Consider the following 22691-nt stretch of genomic DNA (forward strand, 5'->3'; position numbering starts at 1 on the left):
AAGTTCAGAGTACATCAGAGAAAAACATTAAAGATAAATAAATAAAATCTTACATTTCACCTTCTAGGAGTTAAAATGTAGTTTTAATTGCTGCCATTTTAGTCTTACTTTCAGTGATTTACAAATTTAGTATAGATAACATTATTTAAGAGCAGTGTACACATATGCACCCATACTTGGTTTGAAATAATTATAAAATTGTCGCTAAAATGCGCATACTATTTCATTTCACTTTATTTAGCTAACAATTCAGGTTATATACAGGTCCCTTATTGTACTTTAATCAAACGTTAAAAAATCTTTGAAGTAGCAAATATAGACGATAAGAAAAACTTTTAATATTTTATATTATTAACTTTTTCGTGTTCTATTATAAATATAAATCATTTGTGCTTCTGACAGAGACAAATCTGTGCATGGCAAATTATACTGAGAGAAAAATTCAAAATCTTTAACTGAAACAAACGATTTTTTTTTCATGATGAGTTTTAAATTTAAAATTGTGAAAATAAATTAATACGAGTATTATAAATTATTGCCTTTTCATTTTATCAAAACGCAATCAAATAAAATAAATTAAGAAAATTTCTTTCAAAATGTGAGTATATTTTTAATTTAGTTTCTTGATTTTTCGTTGCTTTTCATCAAAAAAAGAATATGATTGAACATTTATCAAAAGTCAGCTTACTATCCCGATAAGGTAAAGGAATTATCTTAACAACTGATCGTTTCATTGCCCTCCTAATTTGCTGACCTTAAAACTATTATTAGCCCTTTTCTGGCTATGATATTAGAATATGAACTACTGGTGATTCAAAGAAAAAGAAATTAATGCTGAAAGAATAATGAGAAAATGAACAATTTTTCATAATGTTTCGTCTTCTTTGGTAGCATCAAATGTACAAAACTTCTAAGACCTCAAAGGAATTATCACTATGTCTTGTAGCACAGAGACTGAGAAAGAGTGTAAAGGGTCCTAGCATTTAACTCAAATAAAAGTTAACAGAATACACAGCTCGTGTTTACAGCATTTATGGCTTAAATGAAAGGTTATGAAATTTTCTTAACTAAATAAATGTATGTCCAATGGCTAACACAGATAAAAAAACGCTCTGACCTAAGACTAAGGCAAGAATAATGAAGACTAAAGACTAAGGAAAGAATGCCTTAGTCTTTAGTTTGATTATTCTTGCCTTAGTCTTTAGTTTGATTATTCTTGCCTTAGTCTTTAGGTCAGAGCGTTTTTTAAGAAAAGAATTTTACGGAAAGAATGCCTTAGTCTTTAGGTCAGAGACTAGACTCTGACCCAAAGACTAAGGCAAGAATAATGAAACCCTGCAGAATACAGCTTTCAAGAGATCCAAATTAACAACGTGGCCTTTAGCAGGCGAAACATGCTCTAACTCTACTCTCTAAAACCTTCCTTTAAATACGACATGCGATCCAAAAATTTACATTCTGGCAGGAAAATGGGAAGCGAGAAGGAGAAAAAAGCGAATTCACATAAAATAACTGGTTAATGAAACTAAATGAAACCTTATAAGTAATAATACCATTTGTTAAAATTTTTATATAATTATACGAAAAAATAGATTTAATAAGTTATCTCAATGAACTATCAATTGCAATTAAAATTACATTTTTCAGAAAGTACAGTGAAACCTCAATAAGTTGGCATCGCATGGAGTACGCGATTTATGTCGAATAATGCAGCTGTCTATTCATCGAGGTAAAAAGCAAGTCATGGGATTATATAGAATATTATATAGAATTGGGATTATATAGCTACTTTAGCTGTGATAAATGTTTAAAAGCATTTACATTTAATACTCACGGTATATTAAGAATGAAAATTGCGTAGCGTTATATTACTACATTTTTACTGTATAGTATATCCAACGATACTGACAAAATTTTAAGAATTTTTTTTAAAAACTGAAAGTACAGAAAATATGGTGCATATATCATATGATTTGTTAATAATTATATCTTTACTGTTAACAGTAATTTTAATTTGAAACAGCAATATACACTTCCTAGTTTTACTAACATATGTAAGTTGTACTGAATTTTTAATAACATAAAAATGTAGAAGATACAGCGAAAATTAATCATCTGAATCATCTTCGTACATTAAGCGGTTTGGATTATCTTTCATGTAGTGGAAAATCCAATAGCAGTTACTATTTTTTTAGTTAACGGGCTCAGATGCTACATGAATCTCGGCTTAGCTATAACTTCAAGTACGGGATCTGTTCATTTCCTAGCTGCAAACTTTGCAACGGTTTTCTAAGCGTTAACTGAGTAAAACAAATAGAGGAAATAAAATTCTTTCTGATACTTAATTAATTTGCTAATGGTAAACATTGACCGCTTTTTGATATTGAGGTAAAGGAATTACTTTTCTTTGGCTATTTTTAGTTCATTTGGTATTTGCTTTGAACTACTTCCTGCCTTTTCAGTCTGTTAAAAAATTAGCGACAAAGCTAAGCATAATTTTCTTTTGTAAATCTATGTTTTTTCATGAAAGCGTATACAAAAATCGAATGGTGTTAGTGCTTATGTGCTAAAATCACTTAAAAGTTGAAGATGGATAATACATGAGAAATGCTCATTTTGTCCATAATACATGAGAAATACTATTTTTGTCCATAATACATGAAAAATACTCTCTTTGTCCATTTTCGGATTATACTTTTTAAACAAGTTTCTCGACTTTTCGTTTTGGGCTACATCCAACTTTCTGCTGAAACGTTGCTCAAGACAAAACATAATTCACTTTTTTATCATTATTTCCTTTCTCGCAGTTACAAGCTGCCCTTCAAAGCAGATCTATAAGATAAATTTGCAGCCAATTCGTAGCTAATGGAATACTCAGCTTTTTATCTACATGATATAGGTGTAAATAAGGGTATGAAAGGAATGCCGTTGCATAGGGGCCCGAAGGTTTACGGGGCCCTTGAATGTCCTGCTGAATTACATTTGTATGTTTAAATTTAAATGACTTCTTTAAGTTTTTAAGTGTCCTCTGCCTGCCATATATATGACACAGATAGGGGGCTCTTGCAAGCAGATAAAGCAGTTGAATTCAGTATTGCAATATTGCAGTTGCATTCAGTTAAACAATGAAGCTGTATACTTTTGTTCTGACTCTTCTCTAGACGAGAGCTTTTAAGTCATTACCTATAACCGGGACAGACTTTTGCTCGGGTTTATTGTGAGAACAAGTTGCAAATTTCTTTATCGAGCACGTGACAATGGCGGCAGAAAGGAAGGTACAGGAAGTCAGGTCCCCTGAAATTCACCAGAATTCCCAGAAATTCGAGTTTTAGGAAACGATTTTATATTACAGCCACATGTCAAATTTTCTGGAATGCGAAAAGAGTGAGTTGGTTGAGGTAAAAATTACTACTTCGTCTGAGCTTTGTAGACTTCCCACCAGTTCTTGTTTTCAAACTTAATTACATAGTTAATTTATTTACATATATCCAATGATAATTGTTCATTCCGGAAGAAAATTTTTAAAAAGATTAAAACCTCTTCCTTTCTTTCTATTCATGTTTTTTACTCTTTCAGTTTTTCCACACTTTTTTCCCCAGTAGTCAGACTTGAATAATTTATAACCCATCTCATGCACATTAATATCAGTACTAGCTCTTGTATATATAATTTGGGAAAAAATATCTAAGCCTCTTTGCTTAGTTATTTTTTAAACTCATTTGAAATCTCATTCGATATGACTCATAAGCTATTGATGTGTAAATATATTTTAACTTCTTGCATCGCATAGAAGAAAAGATTATGTTATAACGAATGACAGTATTTTGTAAATTGACTGAAAATAGACTCTCATCTATCGTAGGCCTTTGTTGCAGAGCGACCGTTATAAAAAGCGTCGATTGTGCTAATATTTCGGGGAAGTTTTTCTTAGAATCTAACTATTTAGGTATTCACTTTCTAATTCAGTGAAGGGACAGACAACAATCATCTATTTAACATAAGCAATGAATATTTTCCTGCAAAATTGAGATAACCCAATGGAAGCCTTTCATAATGATATAGGACATATAAGAATAAAGCTTCTTATAAAGCTTTTCTGCGAAATGTTCCATAAATGTTTTGTCTTAAGAAGACCTTTTTGTGCGCATTTGTATTACTTGTGTTTTATGTGTGCATACGTCTAATCAGATTGCCGAATAACTTGTCTTCAGAAACGAGAGGAGTGAAGTTAAATTACAACAAATTAAAGAAGCTAAGGGACATCTATAATCCAGTGAATTCTAAGTGCAAAGGTCACTTAGATTCTAAACAGTATTCGTTAGCTACTGAACCTTCGCAAAATTTGCACGTAAATGTACAGAAATTTTTATTTAAATATTTTACATAGTATAATGAATGATTTATTAATAAGAAAGTTGCCTCCAAGAGATCTGTATTAAAATTAGTTAGTGTGTTTATTAGTTTTCCGCCGTGAGGGTGGAGAGGATTGTGTAAATAATATACACAATCTTCCTCACTATGCAGAAGCAGTTTTTTTTTAATATTATGCAATTTATTTTATTGAATGCTTACGCACAGAACCAATATGTAATAAATTAAGCCTGCAGAAACCTTTCCGAACATTTTCTGTTATACAGTAAACAAATTAAAACGTGTCGTTTTTCCAAATTTTGTGAGAAAACTCTTCAGTGAATTCGAAATAGACATTCAGTCTGCTTTTTGTGCTGATAAGTTTTACAAGAGAAATTTGGGCAATGTTTTTAAACAATTGATTTTATTTCGGTTGCATATGATGAAAATAAATATCCACTCCAAAATCGAACTCAGGATGAAACTAAAAATTTTCAGCAATTAGGTATTACGCTTCTAGTGTTATATAAAGTAAATTGTTTGAGCAAGAGATGCATAAAACATTTAATTTTAATCTGCAGTAATAAGTCTGCAATACGCATGAAATGATTCTTAAACCTGTATGACTTTTAATAAAATAAAACCACAGCAACAAGAAATTGACATCATTAACGCAGATTTTTATTAAACAAATTACATTATGGTTTTGTTTCTCTAAAAGGAAGACTAATTAAATTACAGTTACACGATAATTAAATTACGATTACAGTTACAAGAGTTAAATTACAAGATGCCTGGAAAACAGGTATATTAACTTTTTATTGTACCGGTATTATTTTATTTTTATGCAATTATTTTGTACATTATTTTGTTTCTACATATTTCGTTATATGATCTAATAATTAAAAGCTGACATAAGTTTTAAGTAATCAAAGAAAAGAAATAACTAGGCACGATTCTAGCACTTAATTTAGAAACTTAAAAGAGGTATATTATGTACAGTTTTCAATTTTCGAAACATGTCATTTACAGCGTTTAATTTTGTTCATATATTTAATCTCTTACTAGCATTTCTATTAAACCAAATACAAAACTCAGGCCTAATAATAAACTTAAAATTCAATTTATCAATATGAGTAATTCTTACAGTTTAATAGAATATGTATTGAGTTGATTCACTGTAAACGGCATATTCCTTTTCCCTTTTCCTGTTGCCGCTAAATATTATCGCCTTGTACTTAAATAAAAAAGAAATTAAATAATGAAGATTCTGCATTTCTCGCATGTTGAAAAAAAAAAAAAAAAAAAAAAAAAAAAAGACGGAACGTACAGCCACTAAATTCTGAATAACATAATCCTCCACCCTCAAATGTGCACCTGGAAGCCCAAAATGTTAATTTACAGTTTGTTAGTCCAGAGAGAGTTAGGCCAGAAGGGCTATTAGTCTCAAAATGGCATTTCGTAGCGTTTCACTATTAACGGCGAATCACTTTTTAAATTGTTACCACCATGTATTATTGCTCAGTATTATATTTAAAGAAATTAAATAATGAAATAATCTGCATCAACGTATGTATGTTTATCGCATTGTGAAAAAACGACGGTACGTAGAGCCATCCAATTTTGAATAACGTACACGTCTCTACTCGAATATGGAATTTGTTTTATTATCTATTTTTTATTTTGTAAAGCATGTACGAGTTTTTTGCTAAGAAACTCAACGATTTCAAAGCGAGCAATGGCAACAGTGTAAGAAAAAATATGAATGGACGCTCTAACGCTCTATCGGTAATTCTAAATATACGTTGTTTTAAAATATATTTTGATTTTGCTGTAGAATTTAATTTTATGTAGCGTAAGTGAGGAGATCGTGGGATAGCTAATAAATAAACTTAGCATATAAAAAATTAATAATGGAGAGACAAAAAATAAATTGTTAATAATAATTTTTACTAAGAAAACTGAATATTGATATAGTGAACTAGGAAAAGACTGAAAAGAATATAAAATTGTATACCAACACTTAGCATTGCAGTGACAGTTCTAAACATATGCTGCTATTCAGCTTTTAAAAATTTTGTGATTTTTGTGCTTAGCTGTATAGGGGGTAAGCGCGAAGAAAACGATGCTTAATAATGAAGACTAAAAGAAAAAAAAAACAATGCGAGAAACATGTATATGTTACGGTGAAACACCGAAATCTGGAAAATGTCGACTTTCACCGGTAATTCACATAGTCGCTTGGTGCATGTCCGAAATATTTCCCAAATACTCTTATTTCTGACTTACACCGGTCAATGTCGACATTCACCATGTACTAATGGTGAATGTTGAACATATAATAATATTACATTTTCTTCTCCGTAATTCAGTCACGAGAAAACACACTTGAAACTTAAAATAAGAACTTAAGAATATAAGAACTTAAAACACACAGTACATTCAAAATGAGAATGGAAAATAATAGAATATTAAAAACTTACCTAATTATACAGTACGTTCTAAATGATAAAATAAATTAATAGTAACAAAAAACTTAGCTAAATTATGTGATTCAAATCTTATTTATTGCAACAACTTATGAAAACTAAACTATTATGACACTTTATGGCCCCTCTTTTCGATCTACACCAAAGCATATCTGTGGTTGTCGACATACACCGGTGAGGGTCCGAATGTACAAGAATGTAATGCAATATTCGACCTTTCACCGACGTATTTGGTGAAAGTTGATATTCTCCAGTGAAAGTCGACATTCTTCAATTTCGGTCTTTCACGGTAACATATACATACAAATATGCAGATTCTTCATTATTTAATTTCTTTAAATATAATACAGGGCACTAATATTTTGGTGGCAACAATTTGAAAAGTGAATCAACGCAAAATACCGCAAGGAAATTAATAATCATTCTGGGAAAGTTGCCCCTTAGGCCTAAAAAAAGGGGGGTAAGCGGTTAGTAGGAAGGAGTGCAATAGCAGACTGGTAGACTGAACATCTCAGCGAGAGCGGAAAAAATCTTAACAAACCCCTTTTGGGTGGCTGTTAAAATTTAAAACCTTTAAGATTTTTTCTTGTTTTTTCTGTTCTTTCTTTATCTTTCCGTTTCGTTTCTTTTTTTTTTTTTTCTTTTTTTTTTTTTTTTTTGGAGGAATGTAAATTACGAAAGGGACCAAGAAAGTTTTTTTGCTTAGGGGACTAAGATTTCTAGTTAACCACTGCCTATATCTATGGTATTTTTACCTTTTTTTCTAGAATCTGATTTTTTTCAAAATATTGATACATAGTTGAAAAGTATTTGGGCTAGACGTATCTTCAAAAACTTTGGTTTACTCGCATGAAATGATGGAAGTTACAAGAGGGCACTAAAATTAGTTTCAGCCACGTGCTACTGATAATTCTTCCCCAGTCCGCCATGTGGTGAAGTAAAACCATCCTAAGAGTTTTAAGTGATGCGTCGAGTACCCGCACAATTTTTGAAGGAGATTTAGCCATTTCTGTTGAATCTTGCACAGAGCATACTCCTTCTTATTAACTGGAAGCAATTGCAGTCATGTTAGTAGACAAGGAATTCCAGAGTTTACTTATTAACTATTTCATTTTAGTCATTTTATTAGGAATTTTGTGGATATTATATTTCGGGGTAAGTATTTTGCCTTGTTTTTCTTCATTAAAATGTTTTAATTTTTTATTAATTGATCTCTACACGTCGGGGTGTGGAAATTAGTCTGCCATAAACTCATTAATTTTGATAACTTTTTGATTTTTTAATGAATATAAATAAACAAGCAACAAGTAACGAATTTGTAAGGAATGAAATCAGCACAAGATGTAATTTATTAAAATTTTACTATTACTCTACATAGATTAGAAGCTGTTAGAAGAGACATTAAGCTTCGAAGAAAACATTTGCTTCAGCAAAATTCAGAAACTGTTTCGAAAAATGCAATAGTTTATTACGCTGGCTATTCTTTTATGAAATCAGATTAGAAAAACTGCGAGGTAAATAATTAGAATTAATTATATTTAATCAAGTGTGGGATATAATATAATTAATAATAGAAGTCAAATAATATCGTTTAGGTTTAATGAGGATTTCTGCAATTATGCTTCAAATGACTGCAAAATACTCTCTCAAATGATAATACAACTGCTGTTCCATAGCTAACGTAACAGAAAAAACCTTTTCGCTTGTATTAAGATAAAACTACTTTCCTCTATTTTGGTTGTTATGATCGCATTTGATCCCAAGTAATAACACGAGAGACCAGCAACTTTATGAAGGTGCTGTTTTCAATCTTTGGAAGATACTTTTCTGAATTGTAATAAAAAATTAATTTGGATACATTTATCTTGGATTACATTTATCTTGGATTTTATGACCGCTTTTGATCCGAAGTAATAACACGAGAGACCAGCAACTTTATGAAGGTGCTGTTTTCAATCTTTGGAAGATACTTTTCTGAACTGTAATAAAAAAAATAATTTTGATACTTTTATCTTTGATTACATTACTGCATTATATCCACGCGTGTTTTTCTTCTTTCCACTTTTCATTCTGTATTTCGAAAATTGAAAATTAATGCAGAGGCAGAAAAAGAAATAATTTTATCTAGGCGATATAATAAATTGTACAGTCGAAGGATTTTATAATCCTGTTTTAGTGTGTCATTCAAACTAACTCTACATACTTGAAAAACCTTTATATGTACATCATACTCAAATATAAAAATATATACATTTCAAGTCGATGGTAAAAATAAGTTTGTGTACTTGAAGATCTAAAACTAAATTCCAAGTCCCTATGGAAGATTCTTAGAGTTCTAAATATTCTACCTAACATTCAATGTGATTTTGCTTACAGATGTGTTATTTTTGGAGACTTGCCAATGTCTTACTAGGATATTCTCATGACGTAGGCCACGTTTCTCTAGAAGACGTATTTATTCTTAAGATGAAAATGAAGTTAGCTTCTGCGTTTTGCGTATGACTTTTAAGTGCTCTCATATTTTTCCTGCTCGTAATGTACTGTGCAGTAGCAATATAAATTTCATTATATATAATAAGGTATACTTCATTAGTATCTGAGTATAAGTTTTTTTAGTTGGTTAAGGCAAAGACACTGTTTACATGTGCTGCAACTTCACCCATTGCACTATTTAAATACCTTTTACATATGCTTTGCCATACAAGTGAAACTTCCGCTATGTACTTTTTTCAGCATAGATTCAGAAATTATGATAGAAATAGTCCATTTCCTTATCCAGTACATCAACCGCCTTTTTTATACTACATTTTAGTAACTTATAATAAATGAAAGCCTAAATCTGTAAACTGTATAATAAGATAACAATACAAAATTACAGTGGTTTACACTTTCAAAGAAAACTTTTCTGCTTTAAAAAGAAAACACAGAAAATGTTAGACACAAATAAAACGCACGATAAAACTTTTGGAAATACTTCTATGCAAATGTGAAGGTATTTAAATTTGCTGTATAAACGAAACCATAACAATGCTGAAAATTTGACTTTATAAGGAAATATTTAGAACATGGAATATGGTGTTCTAATCGAAATAAAATCGAGAAGTGGAAAACGTTTACAAATCTTGATTACTGTGAGTATTGAGGGCACTATATAAAAAGAACCAGGCAGACGTTTGTATTTTGATTAGTTTTTTGCGGAGAAACACGAAGCAGTTTAAGTTTTAGGTCGGATAATTTTTCTTGATACTAGACATGGTGTGAATAAACGCATTTTTTAACCTTTATTTTATAAGGTATTTCGCGCGCATTCCTAGCGTGCCTTCGTGGTGGAGTGGTCTTCACACTGGGACGGTATTTCAGAGGTCCGTAGTTTGATTCACGGCGAACGAGGTTGCTGATTTTTTTATCTCTCCTGCTTTTCCGATTAGCCTAATGTCTCTACAGTCTGCTATGTTTTTAATTACATTTCCTTGCGATTTGTTCATTGCTTTTGTACCTGACTTTTGTCAATGCGAACACTTGCTTTTGTTTAAAATGTTTTCTTTTTTATGAAGAAGTAATTTGGATACCAAATGCGTTTAATATTTTTCTATTGCAATAAAAGTATGCATTTCCAAATGGCATGGGGAGACACTTCTGAGTAGATTCTTTGAAACTGTAAAACTGTCTATGTTGAAGCCACATAACAACCAAATGGCCATTAATATACAATGAAGAATATTTTACAAAACTTCTTCAGTTTAAAGTGCCAGAAAATCAGTAAAATAGCAAAACTTCTAAGAAACTGAATTTTCATTTGTTTTATGAAATAGTTAAAAATTCTGAGGTTTCTAACTCCTTATTTCATTATAAAAAGACAGATGTATAAATTTGTGACTTTTACTCATAAAGCTAGCATTAGGATTCCTTAATGCTAGAAAAACTGGAATAAGTTGAATATTCTTAGTACTACAATTAATTCAATTTGTTTAGGAAATTCAGTGTATTTAGGGAATGAAATAAATTTTAATTACTCTTGTTGTTAATTCCTGGGCGATGTTTTTATACTCCCTTTATAATGAATTCCATCTAAATTTTAATTCATTTAATTTCTTGTCATTTAACATTATAACTAATTTCCATCTAAATTTTAATTCTAACTTCAAGTTTGTAATTATACTTTAAAGAAAAGGTATACATACATACATAGAAAAAGAAACATGGCGTCCATTTGTTCGACGCATTTGACAGAAATTTCCATACAGTTTCTGTTTCATCTAAGCAACTAAATGATTAATAATTCATAAGTAGTAACTATGTATTATGATGCAATATAGTAAAGTAATTACGTTACTACAGAGCATTATGATTTTTAAAAACATCACTTAATTTTTAATACTCGTGATGTATAATCTTAATGCAGTTTGGTGCTATTTTGTATGTAGCGAACTATTAAAATCAATGATAAACAATTAAATCTATGAAAATGCTTCATAAATGAAATGTGCCTTAACTTTTTTCCCTGCAGTACATACGAGGTGTGTAGTTAAAGTTTATTTAACAAGATCCTTCAAAGTGATTTATTACATTTCAAATGATTTTGTTTTCAAACCTTATGAACGCAATGAGACAAGTAAAGTACCAAATTTCGAACTTTACTTGTCACACTGTGTTCAAGGAAAATTTCGAATTTTAAAATAATTTATTTGTCTTCCTTCAGTTACACAAACTGCGGTAAGACGATAATCAAGTTCTTGTCAAATTTGTTCGAGCACATCCTTTTTCTGTTGTTTAAATAGCAGTAACAATATGTGTTTTGAAATCACATAAAAATGTTAACAAAAACTTTACGAACACATTTTTAACGTACATCCACAGAAAAAGACCACTTATCATAAGATGCGGTGACCTACACGACCAGGATTATGGAATACCAAACCATCAGGTCCACTGAAGCAGATCCATCTTGAAGGGAGGCTTTCGTTTAAAAAACATTTTAAAAATTAGATTTTATGTTTCGTTTGAAACATGTAAAATTAACACATTGTTAATAAATACATAACTATGCTTATCTGAAATTCTTGTTTTATAAACTTTGTACATAAAATTTATGTGCGATGGCTCTCAAAAGTATTAAAAAATCTTAGATTCTGCTGTTAAAGTAGTGCGTAAGAGAGTTAAAGCGGAATATGTTTTCACTTTCTATTTTAAATGATATCTTAATTCCAATCTTTTACAAAAATTATGCACAACTTTTATCGGAAGAATGATTTAACAATTTTTAGAGGATTGAAAATCAACCAAAGGGCTTAAAACAGACCGAAAAAGTCTTTAGACACTGAAACGAAATTAATAAAACCGTAAGCCCTTTTTAACTGCTAATACTTGATGGGGCAACTCATTCTTTTATTAAGTGTATCAATTAGGTTAACATCGAGTAATCTAACAATTTTATAGCTTCTGCATCCGTATTACTCCATTCGTTTCCTTCATAAGTTTCATTTTCAACTTTGATGAAATGCTGTGTTTCCTTACTCGTACCTTCAGTTCTTGTGTTGGATTCAGACAGGGAGATTAGAGAGCCATTTATCCCACATTTAATTTTGGAGAGGCATTTATCATACTTGTGCACCTCCAGGACAGCTGAAAAGTCACCACAAGCACACATTTAAAGTTGTATGTCTAGAATATTTGTCTTGATAAATTTTAAGATCGTTTACAATGTCCTATGTTTATACTGATGTTTTCAAGCTCTTCTTAAAATGTCACAATGATTTATCAAGGCTTCAATTAAAGTTTTAGTCATTACCTAAGCCTACACAAGCGCATCTTCATCGCCGTGTTTTACTGTTCCAAGTTAAAATTTCTTTAGACTTAGCTCTTTATTCTTTCTTTGCGCAATCATTTGAAGCAAAAATATTGCATTTGCTCTTATGTACAAAGATTAGCTGATCCATGAATGACGAAGATCTATTTGCCACTGATTTTGCGAAAACGAAACTGCAATTTTTGGTTTTTATTAATTACTAATAATTTTCTTCATTGTTGTGGGTTTCCTAAAATTATGGAAGCAAGCACTGTTAAAAATGTAATTTTAAAGTAACGAAAATTTGCTTTTAATGATTTTTAATCTGTAAACATGGTAGACTAGTTTGCTACTGTTAGATTGCTTATTATCTGTAATGGATGAATATATATATATATTGCATGCTCATTTTGTAGGTCATAGACTACGGGAAAATAATCCACAAAACATTCGCTTTTCCCGTCATCTTTCTCAGATTCAAAATGACGTAGAAGCTAATCACATATTCTATTGATTAGCAGCTGTATCTTCTACTTCTCAGACATTAAGATCAGGTTTATTATCCAGCATTATAAAGTTTCGAACGAGAGTACATTTTTAGACTAAGCATTTTATAATTGCTCAAAATAAAAATAAATAAAATAATGCCACGAAATGCAAGTGTGAAATAAGAATTTTTTGGATAAAACGCAAATCTAATTTCCCTTTCAAACTATTTGATCAGCAGCCGTAACACAAATGCTGCACTACTTCCTAAAGCCAAGCAGTATTAGATCGTTTATTTCACAAAGTATATTTCCTTTTAGTATCGCTACAATTAGTAGTAATGCTTAATTAATGCTTTTAGTCTAAAGCTAGAAGGCCTTCTTTCCTGTAAAAATCGATTTATATCCAGTTTTAGAGAGGGTGTACTTAATTAGTGAATGTAGAGTTTGGGGACACAGTTACCTTCATTTCCGAAAATTAGTTTGATTTCTTAGAACTTTAGTACTTTAACGCTTTTTAATCAAGGGTAATATTTTAGCTTTTATAGCAAATTCAGCAGATGGAATTTTCCGAGACTGAAGCCATTCGGACACCCGCAAATAAACTAAAGATGTAGTCCGCCTGTTGTAGACATTTTAACCATCGTTGCCAAAGTTCAATCATCTGTAAAAGCAGGGGTGGGAGGGAACTAAAAGCTCTTATGTTCCAGCTGCCATACTTGAGTATTTTTAGACTATTATTCTGAAAACCCCTAGAGATGCTTCTTAAGCTAAATCTTCGACGTTGCAGCGTTCATTCACATATGATTCTTGATTCCATTTTAGGTTTGTTTGTGACGTATTGGTGAAGGTTTAATTAAATAAAAATGTAAAATTTTCATTTATAAAAATTTAATTTTAATGGTGACTTTTCGTAGAAAATAAATCATAAAAGATCTAATGATCCTTGGGAGGGGAATGGCTATTTGCGACACTAAAAATGGTAGCAATTACGGTGTTAAAGCCCATTTTTTGTCAATTTCATATTAGGCAGAAAGTTAAGTTCGATAAAGGTTAATCCCATGTTAGGGTCCCAAGCTCTAGCTCGAACCCTGTCAGTCTCAATCCGCTTTGATAAGACGGGTTTTCGCAATTTCATAAGGATAGCAGAAGATGGTCGAATTCTGGTCGTCGGCCGCGTTGCTCGACTGGAAGGATAACAGACAAGGAACGGACTCATGAAAGTCCACTGAAAACAGAACCTCATCAAGCACAATGAATGACCCTAGTGTGGGAAGCGATTTCAGAAAGAAAATCCAAGTTCAACAGATATTTAAGTTGCAAATAATAAGCTGTTCATTCAGTTTGGACAAGTATTGACATTAATTTTTAATTCGCGCGTGCGGATTTACAAAAATGTAGAAAATACAAAAGTGTTGAAAGATATTTTTTTATAACTAGATACACAGCTTTATCATTTAATAAAGCCCACCAGCGGCCGAGCGGTAAAGTCGCTGAACACTGGTAGTTCGGTCCGAGGTTCGAATCCCGCGAACGGGCTGGCTGCATGGGTGTTTTCGTGGTTTTCCCCATGTGTAACGTGCATACGATCCAGTTTCCCTTAGAAAGTCTTCCCCGAAGGCATCCCTCTTCTTAGGCAGATAGCCCCAGTGTGCTTTGCGATACTTAAATACACAACATCATTTAATGTTGGCATAATTCTTTACATATTTTTCAATTTTTGCTTCACTTAATAAAATTTTCGTTAAATTACAAAACCGACAAGTCTAACTCTTTTAAAACAAGGATGATAAAACAATATTAATTAGGCCATGGTCTGTAATTTTTTGTTAAGATAACGGTTTACAATTTACTGCAACAATTCTTTTTTTTTTTTTTTTTTTTTTTTTCTTCTGTGACCAATAAAATAAAATAAACTCTTAAAATTACACAGTTCAGTAAAATGATCTGGAAAGTAAAAAATAGCGTTTTTAAATATCCCAGCATTCTTGGTAGTATGTAACAAAAATATAAAAAATAAGAACGCCGATAAACGAATTTTATTAGGACATCAATGAAATTTTAAGGAGCGAAATAAGTGATAACACAGAAATGATGTATATAAGAATGATTTCGTATATATCATTTAAGTCTCAGATAAAAAGAGAAACGTAGCAATGTAAAACTTTAAATTAGGAGAAATAGCAACCTTATTTTAGCATAGATTTAAAAATAAAAATCTGTAGATTTAGACGGCAGTTAGACACAGGTCACAGTTTTGTCGTAACTTACCATAAAAAAATGTTAACGCTTTCTACTAGACAATAGTATGGATCATGTTATTTTGTCTGTTCCCAAAGGAAGTGAATTCGTCACAGTGTGCATTGAAAAGTCTGAACACAGTTTGGCACAAAGTATGACAAAAGTTGTTGCAGTTTTGGCTAAACTAAGCTTGGATTTTGGTGTCTGCTGTTTCTTGATGTTATTTTTAAACTTCAATATTAAAAGGAAGTAATCGAAATACTACTATTAGAAAAGAAGCACTCAAAATGTATGAAATTAATCCCTTGGCTATACAAGTACTACTTCAAAACTGTATGTAGCCATTTTCGAATTTAAAACTGATTTAATAGATTCGTACAGGACTCTAAACTGGATACTCAGGAAATGAAAACCGTTTTGTATCTGAACCAGTTTTCTCATAAATAGTTTGTAAAATTTAATTTAGCAACAGGAATTAAACCACAAAGGTCTTCTTATTCAAATACAGTTAAGTTTCAAAAGTTAATAATGTTTAATCCGCTTTACCTCTAAAGCTGCATTCCATAGCGGAGGGAATACTATCAGAAAAAGAATACAGATAACTTCAGAAGTGGTTAAATATCTGGAAATTAGTTTTCAAATATATGTTGAATAAAACTATACTTATTTATTTTATTTAAGAATAGAATTTGTATGCGGTTAGAAAAACTAATCCGATAACTTCTGTTTATGATGAGAAGAGCTAGAAAATTAAGCCAGTAGTAAAATGTGAGTGTTACGTGCACACCGTTGAAAGAACTGCACAAGAAAGCATGAAATTCAGACGAGATGACGTTGCAAAACTTTAAATATCTGTCATGGCTCAGCACATTTTGCTTTCCAAGGCGAGTTATGTATTTTTTTTTTAAATACGTTCACGATAGCTTCCCAGAAAATTTTCGAACAAACTACAGCTAGCTGTTTAAAAGACAGTATATTACATACAAACCATTGAAAGTATGTAAATCGAAAGAGATGACTTTGCATAGGTTTAAATATTAGTTAATCATTATACCTTTTTGCTTAAAAAGGAGTTCAAAGTGACTTTAAGGCAATTTTTCTCATAAATACCATTGGGAGATTAAAGTCAAGTTTGAATATTTTTTAGGGTAATAATATGATGCTATCAGGAAACATTTTATACTGCGAAATGAAATTGCCTTGACAACTCGAACTTGAAAAGTACTGTAGGTGCTATTTCTGAAATACTATTAAATAAGATGGAAGCAATGAATTTTTGTAACTGAAAGTCGCAAATTACCTTACAGATAGTAAATCCCAGGGTTAAATAGAATGGGCTTGCTCATTCCTTTGTGCGACGCCTCGCCGACGCGATCCTCATAGAAGGTTAACAGGAAGTAGTCTGACGTCACTATGTTGCATCTGCTCTGACTTCGCCTGTTTAAAACTAGTAGTGCGAACATCCCAAATTAATTTTTAATCACATATATTGTTTTCGAGTAAAGCAGGGCCAAAGTCAAACTGGCGACCCTCTAAGTAATTTTGTGCTGCCTGCGATTCCATTTCCCGTAAATTAATTAGTATCATTATGGCAAGAATTAAAAGAAAATTTTTCAAATTTCAAGTGTTCCAGTTTTACGTTAATTTCATTATAAACAACGAACGTAAGTCTTCAGAAAATCTATAAATAGAGATAATTAATTTACACTGTGATATAAATCTTAGTAAAAAAATTTTAAGATACAAATTTATTTGATTTTATTAGTACTTTTCAAAAGATAAATATTTTAATTTAGGATTTTTTACAATAAGAATACTCGCTTTGTTTTTGAGTACAATTACATGAGAACAGTTTTTGTTATTGTTGAAAATTAATAAGTCTACGAAAAGAACCAAATTGCCGATAACTATCTACAATTTTTTAGTAATTTCCCTCCAAGATTACAAACTTCAGGAAAATAGAAACGACATCAGGTGGTGTAGCTGAAAGGACAAAGTAAAGAACAAAGTTGTTTACAATAATTTACATACAAATGTTTATTTTTCTGTTTTGCGTCATAGAAAAGTCTAATAAATAAAAGAAATAGGATAGGTTGTCATTATTTATTCCCAATTTTGTCCCTCTTGGGTAGCTTTAGCATATTTCTTTTTATAAACTAAAAGTAAGTTACTAAGTAGTTTAGTATATTACTATTAGTTGAATAAAAGCCAATCTGAAAATTTTAATATTTTGCTGTCAAATTTTAATATTTACCTATCTGTTTGAATTCAAAATTGTGACTAACAGAAATTTTTTGAACACACCAACCAACTTCTAGATTTCAGGCAAAATATAAGTATAAATTTGATATTTTTCTTTGGGCTATTTTTATTCGTAGGCTTTTACAAATATCTAGTAAAAAGTTTTTAATTTAATTAGCAAATTTTGTTTTGTTAATAAAATGAATCCCACTTTTTTTGTTGTTATTGGTGCCCGTCAGCTACTTTCAGATTGTGCATTGGTCCGTGTGCAATGTAAGTCTGAGATTACTGTTGTAAGGTATCGTTTATGTAACATGTCTTCTTGCGTTGTAGCAAAGTGCCACAAATTTCATCGAAATGAGAATGATAATGATATTGGATTACATATTTTTCCAATGAAAAATTTGCTTTTGCGAAAAAAAAAATGGATACATGTGTCGAAAATAGGGTTCTGTTAATGTGAAGAACGCAAGAATTTGCAGCGGACATTTTCTGTGGAGTGATTATGAAGATGATATGAAAAATTTCTTGCTAGGATTGCCGCGAAAGAAACTGTTAAAATCCAATACTGTGTAAAGAAAAGAAAAATGATGCAGAGTGCTTTTAAACGACTACACCAGCGTTTCTTAAACTGCGGGTCGCGACCTCCAACGGGGTCGACAAAAATTTTAGCAGTTTTGATATTTTTTTAACTTATTATAATAATTTTACAATTACCAAATAATTTTACGCAATGTAACTGAAAGTAGATAAAGATAAGATTATACAGACAAAGCAAAAAAACGAAAACGTTTTGACTTATTCTTTTTATAATATAAACGTTCATTTTCCTTGTTTTGCACGTGACGCTGTCATTTCGTCTGTTACTTATTTAAAATTTTTACATTGTTCTGTCTTAAAATTAGAAATTAAAGTTAATGACCTAAACCTGCAATAGTATATTGGCAGTTTCACTCACATGTGTGTCGGATTTGCTCAATATTTAGGGGGGCCCCACAAAATTTTTGTAAATATTATGGGGTCCTGGGGGTCGCGAAAAAATCTCAGTGATAAGAAGGGGTCGCGGGTGAAAAAATTTAAGAAACCCTGGACTATACGAATTAAATTTGAAGAAAATTCATTTTCAGGCCGATTACTGAAGTGATGACAGGAAGAATAATCAAATACGAATGATTTTAAAACAGAACTCACAAATAACGATGTAAATATTGCTGAATGCCGTAACTCTGAAAATAAACAAGAATGCACTGAGAATATGTAAAAAACAAAGCTCGCTCAGTATTTTAGCTAATTTATAATCATATAAAACGTCAAAGTAAATTCGCATATAAAAGATCTTCCTTATTTGCCCCTCTTTTGAAAGATTGAAGAGGAAATGAAAGATTAAAGTCTGTTTAGATACTGTGAGCAAAGTTATTTAGTCGATATAGTGTTTCTTTAAATCTAATGTAATGTATGTGTATAAATGTCAGTCAGAAAATTATTTTTACAATACCTGTTATTATATCAAATCGGAAGATAATCATACCAATGTAAAATTTATAATTAGGTCAAAAAAGCAATCTTAGATTAGATTAAATTTTGAATAAAAATATCGATTTCAAGGGCAGTCAAACATAAGTTTCTCTTCTTTAGCTGCAGAAAAAATAATTGACATACATATTAAAAACTACGCCAAACCCAGTTCTTCTTTTGGCCTAATTTTAAAAAGCTGTTATAGTTGCCTTAGAAAGAGTAATAGAATTCTCCCACTTAGTGTTCAGATGAAGAAAATATAATGTATACCAGAGTTTTCCCCTCTTCATGATTTAATAATAAATGCAAGGGAAAAAGCCTTCAACTTTTAAGAAAACGTAGGCTATTTTATCTATTATTTTTTAATTAATAAAAAAGTACTGTTAACTCTTTAAACGTTATAGATGCTTACAGTAATGACAGCTTCTCTTCTAAATTAAAGCTATTTTTTCATGCACAGTTTTTTTAAGGATGTTTTGTCAAATTTAAAATGTTTACTTTTTTGCTGCATATTGCGTCTTTGCAGTCAGTATCAACATGACTACGCCATCACTCCTCACTTTCTGTTTCATTCCGCACATTTTGTTCATCACTCCTCACTTCCTGTTTCAGGTGCGTTATGAATTAATCCTTCTCTGCTAAGCCCTGGTAAATCCTACATTCTTATCGCGTCATGATATCTTTACTGCACATGATCCATGACATATCTCTTCGTTCATAAAAAGGTAGCGTTAAGTTTGTTCGTGTACGTTTCTCAGTATTTTGCAACATTTCATTCTTCAAATTATAAGGTATTTCTCCCACCTTCTTAGCATGCCTTCGTGGTGTAGTGGTCAATGCGCTCGGCGTGTATTCGAGAGGTCCGTAGTTCGAGTCCCCGAGAGAGCGCTGTTTATTTTTTATACCTCCTACTTCGAAATAACCTAATGTCTCTACAAAGTAATTGACTAATATTTTGATTTAACCTATTCTGTAACTTTCACTTAATGTTACTCTTCAGGACAAAAAAATATATATACAGCAAGAATATATACATATACAGCAAGACTATATACATATTCAGCAAGACTATATACATATTCAGCAAGAATATATATACATATACAGCGAGAATATATACATATACAGCAAGAATATACAGAAAGAATATATACATATACAGCAAAAATATATACATATACAGCAAGAATATACAGCAAGAATATATACATATACAGCAAAAATATATACATATACAGCAAGAATTATAATTGCCTTAATCATGCTTTTCTGTTGTATCCTGATTGGATAGACTATTTGAGACCTAGGATGTTAGTTAAATCTGATGCAAAAACCTTCCAGTAAACCTCTAGATTCTTCACTTTTCGGATTATCGTAAAATGTTTCACTATAATACATTAATTTCGGCTTACTTCGAATTTCATTCCCATTGTGTAAATTTTCAGATTATGATAAGGCTTTAGGATAGGGAAAAAAATCTTCTATGATAACTTAACTTACACTCATGAAACTTGAATCTTCATAATTGCTTTCGCTGAAGAATATTTCATATTCAACGAATGGAAGGTACACTGTAAAAACTTGTGTGAGTTTGTTAACCTTTAATTTGGCTCACAGTGAAACGAATACCTAAATGATGTCTTTTTTTCCCCCTCAGATATCCTGTACTGCTAGTGTATGATATACACGTTTAATTTTAAAAAAAGAAGTAAAGTGACGATATTATAATCATTATTAGTAATCCTAATGGACATTTAATAACATTTCTAAATGATTTGAAAAACTGAAAGTTAAGCAAATGCTTTAGGAGAATAATATTATAGAGAGTATTAAAAAAGACCATTGTAAATTTCCACCAGTAGGATATCTAATTTTGCTTAACGTTCTGCTGACCGAAATGTTTCATTAACTTTCCACTTTTGAAATTTATCCTACAAAATCGTGCTTAGTTTTAATGGCTGTCTTTCGTCTTTCTTTCATTTTCACTTTTCTGGGCCAGTTTCTGATACTCGAAACTTATTTTTTCCTAAAAGAAAGTTGCTGTGAATTTCATACCGTGGCTACAAAAGTTCTTACGCGAAATTCATTTTCGTAATTGTTGGTCGTAGTCATGTATTTCCAATTGCAAAAATTTTTAACTGACCCCAAATTTAATGTTTCTGTATTTTTAATTTTAAAAAAATGCTAAACTTATCTTTAGTTGCGTAGCAAGGCAAATATATCACTCTTAAATACGGATACGGCCTCTGAATATGATATCAATTTTTAAAATAAAATAGTTCGTTCAATTTTTGTTGTATGAAAATCATACTTTTATGTTTTATTTTTTATAATAAGTAAAAATTTCCCTAACTCTGAACAATGGGGAATCGTCTAAAAAGTTATTTTTTTAATTTAAAAGTGCTAAAACGTTTAATATTTATGTCCTTCAAAAATATTTTTGTAACTGGAAATATATGCCTACGACGGACGGTTGCAAAAATAAAAGTCTCGTAAGAACTTTTATGGACACGGTGTTATAAGAAGGCCAGTGTATATTATATATGTATTCTTAAGGCGGGTATTGATATAAGATCTGCAAACCCAACTCAGTATTCGGAATATCGCTTATAGTTCATCTTCTGGAGTGTTCTAATGCTCGTTCTTCATATCGTGCTTAAGATTCAATAAAACCCTGTTTTGGTTAGAGAAAAATTCTGTAAAAACACATATGAAGGTGCTGTCACGTAACTTCTAATTGTCTTGAATTATCTTGAAATTAATTATCTAAACTAATTATCTTGAAATAATACGATTTCAGTTCGAAAAGGTTAATATGTCTTAACCATATAATATAACGATGTAGATACAGCGGGTTATTCGTCATCGGTTTTCTGTATACCATAACATAACATGATACAAAGCTAGACCAGCACCTGTGTAGTGCCGTTGGTGACTGGACTATCGCCAAGCCCAGCTAATGTTAAAAAGACACACATTAAGCACCTACGAGAGTTCAGCGCCAGGCGCCGCGCAACAGCTCGCACCCCATTTCCAGGCGCCACCATGCAATCCGCCAGAAGCCCAAGGAATACCCCATCCGAGGACTACCGGAGCCCAGCCACACTCCTCATTTTAATGAAACTTGAATTTTGTATGCATGTTAATCATTTGTTATAATTTAACGACACATTTGTTAGTTTTCAATATTTCTTTGCTATATTGCTATCTTCTTAACTGACTCGGCATAGATCTGTACCCACGTTCTGAAGGTACAGAAACGCAGCATTTATATGAAAGGTTATGTAACAGAGTAGCTTCTAGAAAAATGTAGAAAAACTTATGACGCAGCATTTATATGAGGAGGTTATGTAACGCGCGCGAATGTTCTGTTATATAGTAGTTTACATACGGATTATTGAACAGTACAATAAACCCAAAAAGTGTATTTTTGCTATAATTATTTTTATTCATTATCAGGCCAGGGCCTAGCACCTGGCATAATAATATGGGGTGTCACTGGGTACACATACCGATCGCTTCTTGTGCACGCCGTTACATTTCTGGACGTATTAAGACCCGCGTCTGTACCTTATCTTCAAGACC

General features: G+C 31.3%; 1 protein-coding gene and 1 long non-coding RNA gene across 11 annotated transcripts in view; one reads left to right on the plus strand and one right to left on the minus strand.

The window, feature by feature from the left end:
- LOC118186993 (doublesex- and mab-3-related transcription factor 2-like) overlaps positions 1 to 22691 on the minus strand; it is a 178490-nt gene that overhangs the window by 97775 nt on the left and 58024 nt on the right. Inside the window, exon 1 of one of the 2 annotated variants that reach the window (XM_085807008.1) lies at positions 16651 to 16758. The exons of the other annotated variant lie outside the window; for it this stretch is intronic. The gene's annotated coding sequence lies outside the window, so the exon portion shown is untranslated. Of the gene's footprint in view, positions 1 to 16650; positions 16759 to 22691 lie in introns of those variants that run through there. 2 annotated transcript variants of the gene reach the window in all.
- Positions 1 to 22691, plus strand: part of LOC118186994 (uncharacterized) — a 104044-nt gene that overhangs the window by 30516 nt on the left and 50837 nt on the right. Inside the window, exon 1 of one of the 9 annotated variants that reach the window (XR_015038305.1) lies at positions 7804 to 7994. The exons of 7 other annotated variants lie outside the window; for them this stretch is intronic. This is a non-coding gene — a long non-coding RNA (uncharacterized LOC118186994). Of the gene's footprint in view, positions 1 to 7803; positions 7995 to 22691 lie in introns of those variants that run through there. One more of the 9 variants, XR_015038310.1, reaches the window with a different exon arrangement.

This window comes from Stegodyphus dumicola, chromosome X1, assembly GCF_044657685.1.
Source record: "Stegodyphus dumicola isolate Sdum_Otavi_A_Nest chromosome X1, ASM4465768v1".
Taxonomy (NCBI): domain Eukaryota; kingdom Metazoa; phylum Arthropoda; class Arachnida; order Araneae; family Eresidae; genus Stegodyphus; species Stegodyphus dumicola.